This window comes from Lepeophtheirus salmonis, chromosome 13, assembly GCF_016086655.4.
Source record: "Lepeophtheirus salmonis chromosome 13, UVic_Lsal_1.4, whole genome shotgun sequence".
NCBI lineage: Eukaryota > Metazoa > Arthropoda > Copepoda > Siphonostomatoida > Caligidae > Lepeophtheirus > Lepeophtheirus salmonis.
In genome coordinates, this window is record NC_052143.2 from 45,615,454 (window position 1) to 45,631,172 (window position 15,719).

At 33.3% G+C, this 15,719-nt stretch overlaps 1 long non-coding RNA gene across 1 annotated transcript in view; it reads left to right on the forward strand.

Moving 5' to 3' along the window:
* Positions 1 to 14,811, forward strand: part of LOC121127621 (uncharacterized) — a 48,594-nt gene extending 33,783 nt beyond the window's left edge. Inside the window, exons 2-4 of the long non-coding RNA XR_011783089.1 lie at positions 12,031 to 12,083; positions 12,139 to 12,191; positions 12,242 to 14,811. This is a non-coding gene — a long non-coding RNA (uncharacterized lncRNA). The remainder of the gene's footprint in view (positions 1 to 12,030; positions 12,084 to 12,138; positions 12,192 to 12,241) is intronic.
* The last annotated feature ends 908 nt before the right edge of the window (positions 14,812 to 15,719 follow it).

The following is a 15,719-nucleotide window of genomic DNA, read 5'->3' on the forward strand; positions in this document are numbered from 1 at the left end:
ATTTACGGGGGAAAAAAACCTCAAAAATAATGTTTTCGTTTTTAATATCCCTTGTTCATATATATTTTCTATGTGGTATCCAACGTTATCTAAGTTCATATTAAGCCATGTAATGTGTGTCTCATTTCCCAGTAAATTTTCTTGAAGCGAGTTTCTGTGAAATTTATTATTTTATTTTTTTTACTTTCAGAAAAAATAATACATTTTAGGCTAGTCTTAGCCATATATTATCAATTCTTATTTTCTTCTTTTTATCATATAAACTTAAATAGTGAAATATATACTGGTAACGAGGATTTTTATCTGGGTACTTAGTTTAATAAGGTTTAAAGAGAATAAATATTCTGATATTGATGAGTTGAATGCAGGTATTGTGTTGAATCAAATAATGTTAAAATCTGAAGAAAAGAAATCCACATATATATTGATGGCTATTTCGGCAAAATACAATCCTTCTAGCATACCAAGGCTAATAGTTGAAGGTATTGGAACAGTCTTTTGCATACCTTCTTTGTTAACTTTTTTTATCCCTAAGATTATAACTTATAATGCAGAGGTTTGCTTGTTTTTAAATCCTGCGCATCCTGTCTTATTGAATTTAGTAACCCGACCTACCAAAGAACATAAAAAGTAAGTGGTGAAACAAAAAATTTCTAATATAGCTGAGAGATAGTGTAATTTCGAGATTCACTACCCAGTCTGTGGCCGGCCTAAAAGTCAACTTGGTATGCAGTAAATATAATAATTAAATGGAGCTGACAGCCATATTAATAAAACAAAGTTTATCTGTATGATTGTATGAAAACCAGTCACATGGAGCACTATATATATATATATATAAAAGGAGGCGGGGATCAAATTGTTGCCAAAATATTTTTCTACAAAAAACAACACCAAATATACATTTTTTAACTTTTTTATTGAAAATTAAAACTATGACGAGCATATAGGTATATAGTAGCCATTCATTCGATATAATCACCGTTGGCATCAATAAAGGCCTCAATACGACCTCTGAACCGGCCGCAGGCTCTTCTGACCATCTCATTGTCCATGTTGCCGAATACCTCCTTGATGGAGTCCATCAGGCTGGCCTTGGTACTATGGGGATGTCTGTTGGTATGTCTCTCGACATTGCCCCAGACAAAATAGTCCAAAGGATTAAGGTCGGGAGAGTTAGGAGGCCACAAATCCTTGGTTACGACGTCATAACAGTTCTCGGTTAACAACTGCATGGAGATTTTGGACACATGGCAGGCTGCTGAGTCCTGTTGCCACACCCAGGTTCTGTCTCCGGCCTTCATGAACCTGGTAGGATCATCCTCAACCATCTTCTTCACCTTGTCGACAAAGTCAGTGTCCCTGACCTTCCTGTCGGCGCCCTCCTCCTTGGGTGCCCTCTTTATGGTGGCATCAACATCCCAGGTGTCCTCTTGCTTCTTACGGATACGCTGAATAGTCCGTAAATTCACTCCTAAGGTTGAAGCAATCGTTGAATTGGAGATTTCACCTCCATTATTAACCAATGCCATGACCACGGCGGACATCGAAAGCTCCTCGTTCCACTTATAGCTCTTTATCTCCTCATATGATGACAGCATGATGCTAACTGAACTACGTATCGTCAGTTGACAACAATAGCTTTCCTATTTGGTAACCGGTTTTTTATTTGATAATGTCGTCTTCAAGTTATCAAGGTTTAAAGTAGGCGACAATTTGATCCCCGTTCCCTGTATGTATTATCACACTATAGATAGTGCTCCCTGATTTATATCATAAACATATTTTGATCATGAAATAATAATGTTGCATTAATGAAATTTAACAAGCGTATATCATATACATATTTTCCACCTGAAAAATATCAATGTATTAATGAAATATTGCAGGCATGTGGATTTATACAAAAACAGCTGTTTCTGTTTGTTTTTGTTATTATTCTCTGATGTATATCATAATTCATTTGCAATTTGAGTATACAATAAGATTTGAATATGATATAAATGCTGGTATGTAAAAATAAATTAATTCTCTTTGTTTTTGTAACTGATCCCTCTACAAACAGACTCACTCATCAGTCATAATATCATATTCAATTTTTTACTCTCAAACTCTTATTACTATTCTTTTATTCTTGACCACAGAACACGTCATATGTATTGTGTATTTACATGTAAGTGTGCTCATAAAAAATAGACCGTAAAACACTGACAGTTTCTGCGGGAGTTAAATTCTAATTAATATCAAAGTAAAATTTGTCTTATAGACGACGCTTAATTAACCTGGGCAATATCGTCAACTATGATTAGTTCCTAAATAATTAAATGCGGGATTTTCTGGGAATAAAAATATTTCCTGCAGGAGTGACCACCCCAAAAAATTATGAGAAATGAGATCCCCGTAGACAAACCCCAGCATGAACATAATCACTCAGAAGCTTAGTGTAAGTTTGTAAAATTATTATATTACATAATATATTGTAGAGTGTGTATACATTATTATTAGAAATGCTGAATGGTTGAATATCAATTACTCATCACATCCATCAAGTGTTCCTATTTTCAAATATATAATATATGTAATTATAAAAAAAAAGAAAATGTGAAAACAGGTACATTTCAAAATAGATTTGCCTGAAGAAGAATACATTGGTATCAAGTTAGTGCAGTGGTTCTCAAACTGTATACCGTTTGAACCATTACTACAAATAGTTGATGGCACACTATATATAAAATAAGACTATTATATTATATTATATAAGTCAGCTTAATATTTCTCCTGTTTTTAACTCTGTTTATTGCTCATAATTTATGCTATTTCCATAATTGTTTGTTGTCAAACTAACTCTTTCTAAAATCTGTTTTTGAGCCTATAAGCGCACCATCTTTTCACATCATTTGGAAGAGAAGAGCTGTAGGGCCATTACCAAGGCCCTGAAAGACCTCAATTTGTCCAAGTCATCGATTCACTACACGATCAAGTAGTACAATGGACAGGAAGTGTCCTTGACAAGCTCAGGTGTGGTTGCCCAAGATCTATGAGGACTCCCAGGTTGATTGAGGCAACGAGGTCGAATATGAACTGCAAAAAGAAACACTCCATGAAAAAGATGGCTCAAGAAGATGATGTGTCTCGAAAATCAAGTATAGGTGGCCAGGGAAGACCTGAGAATGTAGTTGTATCGTCTACAAAAGCGGTAGTTTCTCAGCAAGGCTACAATGGCCAAGTGGTTGATACGAGCAGAGGTGCTTCGGAAATTCATGAAAACTCACGTTTCAATTATTTGGACTGACGAGAATATCTTCACCCTGTAGTTGGTTTACAACAGCTACAACGACTGAGTGCTGGGTCGGAACTCTCTGAAAGAGTGCAGCGTGTTCAAAGTGGTCTAAATGGAAGTCACCTCCTGCAGAATGAAGACACCCTTGATCTTCTTCATTCCCGAGTGCGTTGAGGTTAATCAATGTATCTATCTACACATGATGCAGTCCCAAATACTTCTCTGGATCCAGGAACAGCGCTGGGAAGGGTCTCACTGCTTCCAGCAGGACGAAGCAAATACTGCTAAGATTGTGCTAGATTGATGCCAAACCACGTTCGAGCACTTTTAGAGGATGACTTCCTTCTTGCCCTGCTATCAACGTAATACACTTCTCCATATAGTCCATTCTGGAGAGGAAGGTTATTGTGACCTTTTACCTCAGTGTTGACTATTTGAAAGCCGCCATAGTGTCTGTATTGGACAACTTATCGGAGGAGACCATCCGGTATAGCGTGGAAAGCAGTTCTGAAGAATCTGAGTGTTGTAGTTGCCGAAATGGTGGGCATGTGGAATGAACTGGCACTCATTTCGAAGGATATTTTACGTTGATTGCAGTGGTGTAAAAATATTTTTCGAAAAATAAATATTTGAGTACTTTCTTGGCTGTTGAAGTTGTGCTAAGATGTATGGGTCACCCTGTACATATATGTATTGGGGGCATCAACATAATTTCCTTTTTTCATAAGGCAATAAAACTAGTTTTATCAATCATAAATGTTTATTTTTGATCCATAATGATGGTACAAAACTAAAGTTTTGTTTTATATAATTTTAAAAACCATATCAGACATTTGACCCCCCGCATTTCCATACACCGAAATCGAAAATTAAATACTTGGTTAGTTTTTTCATTTTTTTGTTACTCTTTAAATTACTTTTCATCAAGAGGTTTTAAAGGAATGGATATACAAAAAAATGATCAATAAATTATATATATATTTTTATAGTTGTGAATGGATAGTTGATTAGATAATTAGTGGTTGAAGATTTTGCAAATGTCTTAAAAATGTGGATAAATCCGCTTTAAACTATCCGATTTGAACAAATTGCATCAATGTAGAAGTTTTGTATGACACCAAATTGGATGGCATAAATGTTAGCTCTCTAATATACTTATCCATTGAGTTACACTCAAACAATTTAGCAACTTAGGGAAATGAATTGAAAAAATAGTTTTTTGTATATTATAAATAGAAGCAATTAACTGATTTTAATAAATCGCACCTTAAAAACTCAGGAACTAAATTATAATTAATTTTATTTTATTAAATATTTTTTGGAAATATTTATTTACACACGTTCCTCAATACTCCATCGCATGATAGAAATTGACAGTATTTTCAAAACAACTCTAGAATCTCGCCTCTATGTAGAATGAAACCACATTCACATCGTCAGTCTGATTGCCACACATCATGAAAAGGAATTTATGTTGATACACTACACTGTACACAATAGATACTTGAGTGGACCTGAAAAGCTGTGCGGCGGACAGTTCGGGAACCTCTGGGTTAGTGTAATGATATACATATATTAAAAACGACGGAAATATATCAAATAAATAATAAAATGTAATAATCAACAGTTATATATATTCTGTTAAACATGGTTATAAGGCCAAATAAAGTTAGATGATTAAGCTATCATCATTAATTAATTATCGTGCGCGGAAAACTGCCCTCGGGAAATTGGCCAGAGGAAGATTGCCATAGAGAAATTATTTATGACAAATATCTAAACATATTTGTTTGTTCCATCCCCCAAGGGAGTACCTTTAAGTGTGAGTAATAATATTGCAATTCAATTTCATTGCATTTTTTGTAACTCAATCCAATCTTCGTATAAATGGATCGAGAGGATTGGTAAGGGGGGGGGGGATACATAGCTTAGGGTCTTTTAAAATATGGTTGAATACTCTCCACCCTCGGATTGGACCAATACATCCAAGGAACCCTTCTAACACCACAAACTAGTTCAAAGCCCTTGGGCTGGTCGGGGTCCCGGGGGTAGTGTGGGATAGTTAAAACCAATGCCAAAGTATCATATACATCCAAGGAACCCCTCTAATATCAACAAATATGATGTTCCGAGCCCTCGGGCTTCGTGGGATACTTGAAGGTATCCCTGGATCCTTAAAAACCACCGCCAATGCATCATATACATCCAAAGAACCCCTCTAATACCAAAAAATAGTTTCAAGACCTCGGACTGGGCGTGGAAGTTTTGGTAGTATTAAAAGCCAAGTGTCACTGGCAGATTCAATAAGGTGCATGTCTCACATTTGTTATTTAAAAAAAAAATCTTATTGACTGTCTTAGTTCAATGTATACTTCTGTAGTATTACTTCAGTACGCACATATTGTTGACATTTTATTTAAGCCTCCTTCATGCCATATGCAATATAATCATTATGCAATTGCCTTTTCGTGGAGTGCATTCTATATTTAGTACAATCAATAAGATGGCTCTGACATTACCTCAGTACCTGTCCTTTTACAGCCTCCCTGACTCTCATGGGTCCCTTACAAAATCCGAGAACTTGAGTGATAATAAATTTCGAAGCATAATTGTTTGTAACATTCACATAAATAATATCTTCAATGTACTTTTAAGTGCGATCCGAGCACTGAATTTTTCTTTGTTTGACGACCTGCGCATTTATCTATGTACTATCAAAGTAAGTTTTTCTTTGTTTTACGATTGACGCATTAATTTATAGAGTACTCTGTTATAAATCTTCTTTATATTTGCCATATATCATTCAAATTATATTCAGTTTTCTTTTGGTTTCTCTACTATCAGAATTACTTATTTCTACAAAATGGCAAAGTTAATTAAAAGTGAAAGAAACAGTTTGTTGCTTGTGGATGAATTTCAATACATTTATCACAAGAATGGCGAAAATTCGAATGGAGGAAAATTGTAAATGGGAATGCTCTCGAAGAAAGTGAAAGCATTGCAAGGCTAGAGTTCTACTAATACTAATTCAGACTTAGAAAATGTCACAAATCATAAATTAATTGATGAACACTGTCATGAGGCGACAAATGATGAATTGAAGACTATTGCATTCAAAAGGGATCTGAAAGACAATTCTAAAATCTACCCTCATCCATCAACACGCTATCTTGTCTCCAATAGCATGTCAAATCTTACTCGGGGAACCATTGGAGAGCTACCTAAAAATATATCCAGATGTGTTAGAAGCTAGAAACAAGAGACTCACAATTTCCCATCTGCTCCTCTCTCGGACAGGATATTCCATTCCAGTTTACGGCATTGCAAGAGAATGGAGAAAATATTCTACTATACGATTCTGGGGAAATGACCAAAATCGGATTATTATATTTTGTACAAATCCAGGATTGGAAGACCTTGCAATCCATAAAAAATAGGCAATAAATGGGACTTTTAAAATTGCACCAGACATCTACGGTCAAGTTGTTACAATTCACGCAATCGTTCAAAACACTTCTATCCCAAGTATATTTGCACTCCTACTAAGTAAAATCGAAGAGATATACTTTAAGTTTTATCAAAAATTAAAGGAAATGATTTCAGAATCTCCTGACTCTCTTTTAGCGGATTTTCAAATGGCCCCTATCAATGCACTTCAGACCTAATTGTAAATTGAATGCTTGTTTTTTTCATTTCTCTCGAAATTTATACAAAAAAATTGTCGATCTTTCCTATAAACAGCGTTATCACAAAGAAAGTGACTTCAGTTTAAAATTGAGACAATTTTATTTACTCGCATTTCTACCACCAAATAATGTGATTGATATGATTAAAGAACTAATTGAAGATGAAGCAGTCCCCATTGAATTTATTACATATTTCGAATTGACGTACATTGGAAAATTAAAAAGAAGAAGGAAACAATATGCGAAGAGATGCACCAAGATACCCCATCAAATTATGGAATGTGTTTGATCGAACAAAGTATGGTGAGCCCAGGACGAACAATGGGGTGGAGGGGTTTCATAATGTAATAACTAAATCTGCAATTACATCTTTGCATCCTAATCTTTGGCATCCAATTGAAGCATTTAAAAAAAGCAGAATTTTTGTACAGATCAAAGCTTATTCAACACGATAGAGGTGATATTTTTCAACAAAAAAATAAAGACAACTATAGAACGTCTTAACCTGTCTATGGATGCGTATCAGGCGACGAAGAAACTTCTTATTGTTATTTGAACTTGAAGGGTAGTAGCAAATAAGATTCCCCGCATATTTTCACGATAGACTATCCAGATCAGAGAGTTTGATGGTGAATAATGCATTGGTCCCAATAAAAATAGCCCTCATTTCTTCCTTTTGCATTTCGCCATTTGCCTTCAGTTAACATCCCAGCTATTCTACTTTTACAGCTTGAGATAGCAAACTCCAAGTCGCGTGTCTTTTTTAGAGCATTAGCGGCATTTGAGGGGCTCCCGAATAAAAACAGAGGAGCTACAAACTTATCCCGTAGACCATATATGTTAAGGAAAATAAATTCCTTCATAATGCAAAGAGCAGGCCATTAATTAAATAATAAAAATGTTCAAAAAAAAACACAATTTTTGAAGGATTATTTTGCCTTCAGTTTATAAAAATAAAACTAAAGTTCAAAATATTGAACTATTTTTTTTACTTTGATGAAGATGAAAAACAAAACCCTACTCATAACGTTATCCAATATTTAATGTTCTTCTTTTTGGGGGGAAAAAATGTAGGACTAGATTCAAATCGAACTGGGCAGTAGTTCTATAGGTATTATGATCTCAACACTAATACATATCTACCTTTAGAAGTGAAATTGAATTAGTGATTGTATCTTTAAATTAAGGTGCATTTCCCGTTATTCCAAGCATGGAACTTATCAATGCACTTTATCCTTATAATTACAGTACTCCTTGCAGTAAACTATAAATCAGTTTTCTTCAATTCATTGAAGAAAAAAAGAATCAATACTTTCTTTATGTAAATTAATTGAATGTTGATACAAAAAGGGCAAAAGTCTAAATCAAAATATTATGTACAACATTTATAAGGTACGAAAGTGAACAATACATTCAACTGATCATTTGCTCTACTTTTAATGTAGATTATTCGATAAAAAATAACGGAATAGATTCATGACAACCTTCTTTGAAGTCGGTATTATGAAAAAAAGGACTCCAGTCGTGATTCTGTTTGATTAAGAAAGGAAATTCACACGATTTCATTTAGTGATAACAAAATGAATTTTTACGAATCCATTCTTTTTTTTAACAAAGTAATTTTTCCAATTTCAAGGATTATATTAATTATTGTGTTTTTTTTTGTTTTTTTCACTTTTTTATTAGAGTTAGATGCTTGCAAACTTATTAAATAAGATGAATTGTAAAATTGAAACGCAGAAGGAATACTTGCACATATTTAGGTTCTGCATAGATTTTGTATCCAAATATTTGACACTCCGGCGAAGAGATGGTCAGCTCTTGACGATGAAGGACATGTTCGCAGTGTACCAAGCTACCATGATAGCAGTTTGGAGCTAATCCAAATTTGGTTGAGAGGTACAGGAGACATTCTTCTCCAAAAAACTCAAAACTGTAAAGTTCAGGGGATTGAGGTAAGGACTGGAGAAGGGTCACATGGATATACCGGGCCGTGCAAAATTATTTACCATTGATGTAAATATACTTTTTAAGAGGTTTTGTGGCAACCAATCGGATTGTTTCGTATATTTACTGTTAAAATAAACAAAAATCCTTCCTGTGAGAGTGTAACAACTTCCACACGTGAGACCATGTCCAATCAGGAAACAAAGAGGATCGAAATTGCAGCCCTCCTCCGAGCGGGAGTGCCTCATAACAACATTGAGGAACAGGTTAGGGCCTCGTTGAAGACAGTTTACAATGTTTCCATGCGCTTGGAGGCTGGGGGTGATCTCAAGCATTCCCCTGGGGCTGGCAGGAAGCCCACTGTCTCAACAAGGCAAGTAAAGGCAGTGTTCAAGATGACTCCCAACAGGTCCATTGCCGACATGGCCAGAACGATGGGAACGTCGAGATCAACTGTTTCAAGGGCATTGAAAAGGGCTGGAGGAAAGTCTCTGAGGCATACTGAACGCCCTCTGCTAACTGAACGTCAGCGAGAAGTTAAACTTGAGTGTGCCAAGAAAATCTTGAATGATATCAAGAGCTCATCTGGACGCATCATCGTTTTTTCAGATGAGAAAACTTTTACGGTCGATCCTGTTTTCAACAGGCAAAATGACCGTGTTGTGAGCTTTTGAGATGTTTGGAGATCCAAGGGGAAGGCCATGAAGCCGGTATGGTTCCCCACTGGCTCAGATTAACAGCGGAGGATTATGTGAAGTTTCTGGCGTCCAAGGTCCTTCCGTGGATCAAATCCATAGTCGGCAACTCTCCTTGGGGTTTTCAACAAGATGGAGCACCCGCCCACGCTTCCAGAAAAGCTCAGGAGTGGCTTAAGGCCAACATGAACTTTTGGCCAAGGACTACTGGCCCCTTCAGAGCCCAGATCTGAACCCACTAGACTTCCTTATCTAGGCGCACGTGGAGACCAAGGCCTGCAAAAAACGACAAAAGAACATAAATTCCTTAAAGGCTGCTGTCAACAAGGCCTGGGCCTCCATGGACGTCGATTACATCCAGCAAGTCTGTGGCAGCTTCAGACGTCGCCTGACCAGTGTCATTGAGTCAAATGGTACATTGATTAAATTTGATCACACACTATTTTAATAATCTAAAAATGTATGAATAAATTGTTTCTCAAGTCATTCAAATGTCATTATTGTCCGCGATATGTTCTGAACAAAGATCGGTAAATAATTCTGCACGGCCCAGTAGGTCAGACATCAGCCATATTGTTGCTGTACCAGTTTTGGTTCTTAAATGGGGTTTGAGTGGACTTCTTGATTCTTTAGGCAGTCTTGCCTCAGCAACCTTCTTGCCACTGATGCCGGCTTGGAAGAAATTACGCACTTGTTGCCCTTTAAGTTGTTGCTTCGACATTTCTACACTGGAATAAAGTCATAATTAACTGTCACTAAAATTTTTGAGTCCCCCCCCCCCTATTAATTAGCTTTATACTGATCCAAATACAGAAAATGCCGTCCACCCTTCAAAATTACTTTGTTACTACATTTAGAAGCAGTCTAACATTACATTCTTCATCAATTTCTCTTAAAGAATATAACTTACTGCATCATGACTTGGCATAATTTTTCTAGGTAGAGCTGAAGGTTTTCATTTGGTACTCAGCAATCACGTGTGAATAATTTCACAAAGTTCCTCTGTGAGAAGTTATAATGATGCTGCAAGGCATGTCTTTTGATATTTTGTTAATTTGGCATAAAAAATTATTGTACTTATAAACCCTACTTATAAATGTGTTCTTTGTTGAATTTTTTCTTCAAAAATTATTTATCAATTGATAAATTAAATGCAAAATACTCCATTATGTAAATTTATAGAGTACTAGCAATGGGTTACTCGGCGTTATTCGGGCCAAGGAGGAGCAGAAAATCATATTGACAATAATTAATGTTATTTTTTCTTCAAGTAAATGCTTAGACCCCTTCGGTGCAAGTGAACATTATAATATGGCGCCTCTATTATTATTATTATGATATTTTTTTGTTATAAACCTCAGATAACATAACAACATATATATATGAAAAGTTTGTCTAGATGAGAATAAAATAATTTATTTTGTCAAAAAATTGACAAATCGAAATTTGCTAAGATAATTGTAAAAACTGTTTAAACTAATTTTACAAATAATAGTATGTACTATTTATTGGTATTGTAAAGTGGAACACAAACCTACCAAGATTTTCTTGTACGTGCAAAAACAAAAACGTTATGTAGAATAATGTCGTCGAAAAAATAACCCTTCATAACTTTTTTTTTTTTTTTTTTTTGCAAATATTGTAAAATGTATGTAACTATTCTTCCAAAATTGAATATACCATAATTTAAAGTTAAATTTTTAAAATCTATGTCTAAAATGTATCGTTTTGTGGTATTCCTTATTAAAAATTGAAAATTGACGTTTGGTAAAAATGAAAAATGAAAAAAATCGAATAATTATTCCGAAAAGGACAGATATTTCAGTTAAACCCTCAATTTTTATGAGCTAAATTTATATCTAAATGAATTTCAAGACAAATTTCTATAAGTTTTAATCTGTCTACGAATCCTATATTCCATTAAAAGATCATTTTTTTCCACCTGAAAAAAAAAGTGCAATTTTAACAGATTTTTTTTTTTTTTTTTTTTTTTGCCATAACTTTTTTGATTTTGAATAAATTTATAGAACGTGGTTATTTTTATAGTTGTTGCTTGAGACGCCAGCCCCTTTTTGATTTATAGCTCAACCACTTATTTTGTCTTATTGAGCTCCATAAAACAATTTTTGGACTTTTGGGCATAGAATAAGACCCTCTTATATGACCATTAAATATCAGCATCCTTGTCTTAGCCTGACCAGGTTCAAAAGAGATACCCATACAAATGCACAGTCCATTAGGCCCAAAAGTGTGAGCACCCATAAGGGATACACAAATTTGATTATATATATATATAAAGATTGTGTATCTTTTTTTTTTTTTCATTTCACCGCCTAATGATTTCTATGTTTATTTATATTTTGGGTTTTGAAAGAAGATAATCTTTAATTGATTTCTGTCTTTCTTAATAATTAATGAATAGGTTGTTAATCCATTGCGATATGGAATATAAATCAGAAAATGTACTCGTACAAGGTGAGTCATGAAAATGTGCTTTTGTTATAAACCAGTTGTTTTGAATTTTTTACAGTATGTGTACCACCAGAGAAAATGTCAAAATCTACATGTGCCGTCATTAGGCAGGTATGTTATATAAATGCATATTTTCTTTTTAAACCTGTTTTATCTAATAGGTAATGGTAAAAAAAAACATTTTGATATCAAAATCATGTCTCTAGCTTCAATAAAGGAAGTTATGACCAATTTATCATCGGAATTTATCCCTTTTTTTCGTACTGTTTATGTCATGACCTACAACAAAATCTGATACCTACTATGATATTTCAATAAAAAACATGACTTTCTTCAATATCAAGAGAATTGAATGATCAAGATACTACTATAGATAAATAAATGTATTAACGTCCATTATACCTTCGATTTTATCCATGACACCCCGTTTGTGATTTTAAATACTATTATGAGGTGATTGATTTTCCAGTGAATGTTTCAATTCAACGACGCAACATATTGAAGCTTTTTTAGACTAAGTCAAGGATTAAGAATTTATTACCATATAAATGTGCAATTTGAAACATTTTCGTCGAATTATAAATTTAGCTATCTTGCATATGTGCAACAAAAATAATTTAAGCGTCAAATTAATTATTATTTTGTTTCAAATAATTCAAAAATATTTACTTTTGAAATTATTATTTAAATATCAAGACTTCTTAAAACGACATTAACTCACTAACACAAAAATATACAGTATATTTTTTGTAACCTGATGAGTTCTCGTTTTCTGAACATAGATTTTTTGTGAAGCATCAATCACTTTGCAACAGTTATTAAATTACAATTCCATAGTTGGAAAGAATCGGATAACTACAACCAACTGATTTGACAACTTTTGTGTTTTTTTCTAATTTGAAAGGTTGCATGATACAATTAAGGTAACGACGAGTTCAATATCATGCTTTGTTTTTCTGAATTTTTCTTTCAAAAAAATCAAAAAATTAAAACTTTTGGAAAAAAGTTTAAAAAAATCATAGCTTTTCACAGAAACTTAATTTTTTTGAAAAAAACACTAAATAATTATACTTTTAAAAAAAATTCAAAACTCCATAGCTCTTCACAAAAAGGTAAACCTTTTGGAAAAAGAAATTTAAATAGTAAATTTTTCAATCCATAATTTGTTTCAAGATTCATCAATCAGATTTGCAGTCCAGTAACATTTGCATTCTTTACAAATTGATGAACCTTACCATTTCATACACTATTTGGCAGGTTTAAAATGTGTGGATAACCAGTTTAAATACACCATCACAATTATCGAAGTTTTGAAATCTTTTATAAAATTTGCAGATCTCTCACGCATATTTTGACATTTTTTACTTAAATTTTATTATTTTCATTAAATAATTTTCGCAGGTCGGACTTGGCCCTTGGGTGGCTCTTTGAGAATCCCAGGTCTAATGTATAGTTTCAGACTTTACTTCTATTTTTTCCTTCTTAATATCAAGATTTCTTCATTATTTTAGATAATATATATGATTCCATCTAATTAATGTCACTCAATATGGGTTTAAATAATAAGAACTGGGTTCAAAGAATTTATATTTATCTATAACACGCCAAGTTCTGACTTTGATATATCCCATAGTGAGCTATAATGGCTGTGCCAAAACGTGGGCGTCAAAAACTATCAAGTTTGTGGAAAATACCAATTCTTATAGAAGGAACCTGCAAGAACATTTTTCTCCCTCTCTATTTCTTCATTGTCAAGGTGGAAATCGTCAAGTGGGTCAAACAGCCTCACATCCTTGGTGTCTGTTACTCCACTATGAATAACTCCAATTTAATACACAAATCCTAATTAAATGACTTACTCAGAAACGAAGAAGCTAATAAACTTTATGTTTTTAAAGAGCTTTTTAATGTACCAACATTTATAAAATTTCCTTACAACAACAGCAATTTCTTCCTATCCCACTTCATAATCCATACACACAAATGTGTGTTTAATTTATTACTTTTACATTGATTTTTTACTTTTTTACTTGAAGGTGAGTATTTGTTAACATCACAGCTTAGCATTGCCGGAGTAATTAGGTACTGGATAAAATACAATTTTCCTTTAATAATGTAGAAGATAAGACTTGAATAAATTCTCAGTGTTATCTTCCGCTTTTCCTTATCCCACTCCCACGTAACTACTCAATACTATAATATCAATTATTCATATAACGGGTTCTCTCCTTAAAAATGAAAGAATATTAAAAAGAGTTTTGGAAAATAATTAATAAATTAGGAGTACTTTCGTCTAAAGGAACGCTCACTAATAAAAACAAACAAAATTCTTTTTAACATACAAGGGTTTATATTTTGTTCAAAATCTTAACAAAATTAATACGACTCTAATTCTATATCATGCTCACATTATGGAATGCCCTAATTCTCTTAATGGAACATCCTTCTAGATTGAACAAAACAAGAGTTGATGTTTTATAACAAGTTATGAGTGCAGATTTGTCTAATTAATTGAAATATACCTCTAGATTCATAGTATATTCGAGAAGGTGCTTAGTTTGTTCGTAGAATGTTAGACTTTAAAAAAAATTAGTACAAATATAATTTCTAAAAAAATCATCAATGGATGTCTTTGATACAAAATAGGGCATCAAAAAATATGTTTTCTAAAACAAAGTGAATAATATTTCCACATAATGCCCGCCTCCAAACAAAAAAAAAAAAAAAAAAACATTCATAAGCTCTAGGTAGATATTTCATATAATACCTTAAGGCTACAATTATACTCATGATTAAGTGTGTTACTCACACGTGATAATCTTATATTGTTATTAATAAATTTATAATTGAGTTTTGAGCGGTGTACATGTAGTTTCTCAAAGACTCAAAATAAATTTCACTTTCTTTCCTTTTCTCTTTTCCTTATATGTGTTACATATATTTATTTTTATGTAACGCAGATACTTTGTGTTGATAAATTTCTTGAATCAAAAAAATGCTTCTTGCATAAGATTTTATGACGACATTAAAGAAATTATGGCTATTGTAAGATTATGTTGAATCTAAATATGTCCCTTGCTTCACATGAAAGGGCGTATAAAGAAGATTTGCACTGTATACAAATTATGTAGAACAAGTCAGACATACAAGTATATTGCACGACAGTTTCACATAAGAATTAGATTATAAAATGTTTACTTTATTCTAGTTTAGGACAGTTCATTGAGTGATGGAGTGACAACTTTCGAGTTCAGTTGTCCCCGTTATTACATCATTTAGTTTTTTCCCCCGTTTAATTAGTCTTGGTTTTTTCGGCACTCTTTGAGATGGATGTTCCATATTTTTTGAGGAAACGGAAGAGAGGGAGCAACAGGCCCAGAGAATAGTTCATAATATAGAAAAATAAATTAGATAGAAAAACCTTCTTTCTTCTCCGTGGTTAAGTGGCACAAATTTTATAAGAGAAACCATTTGTAAATTTTAAAGCCCCTGTACTACAAATTTACCTTTTAAATTTTGTATTTTTCATAAAAGAAATTTCAGATGCTATTTCAATTTGTTACCCAACTTAATTTTTTTTCTAAGGAATATATTTGTTTTCTGTATTTTCGTTGAGCGTTTTTGTTTTTTTTTACAAAA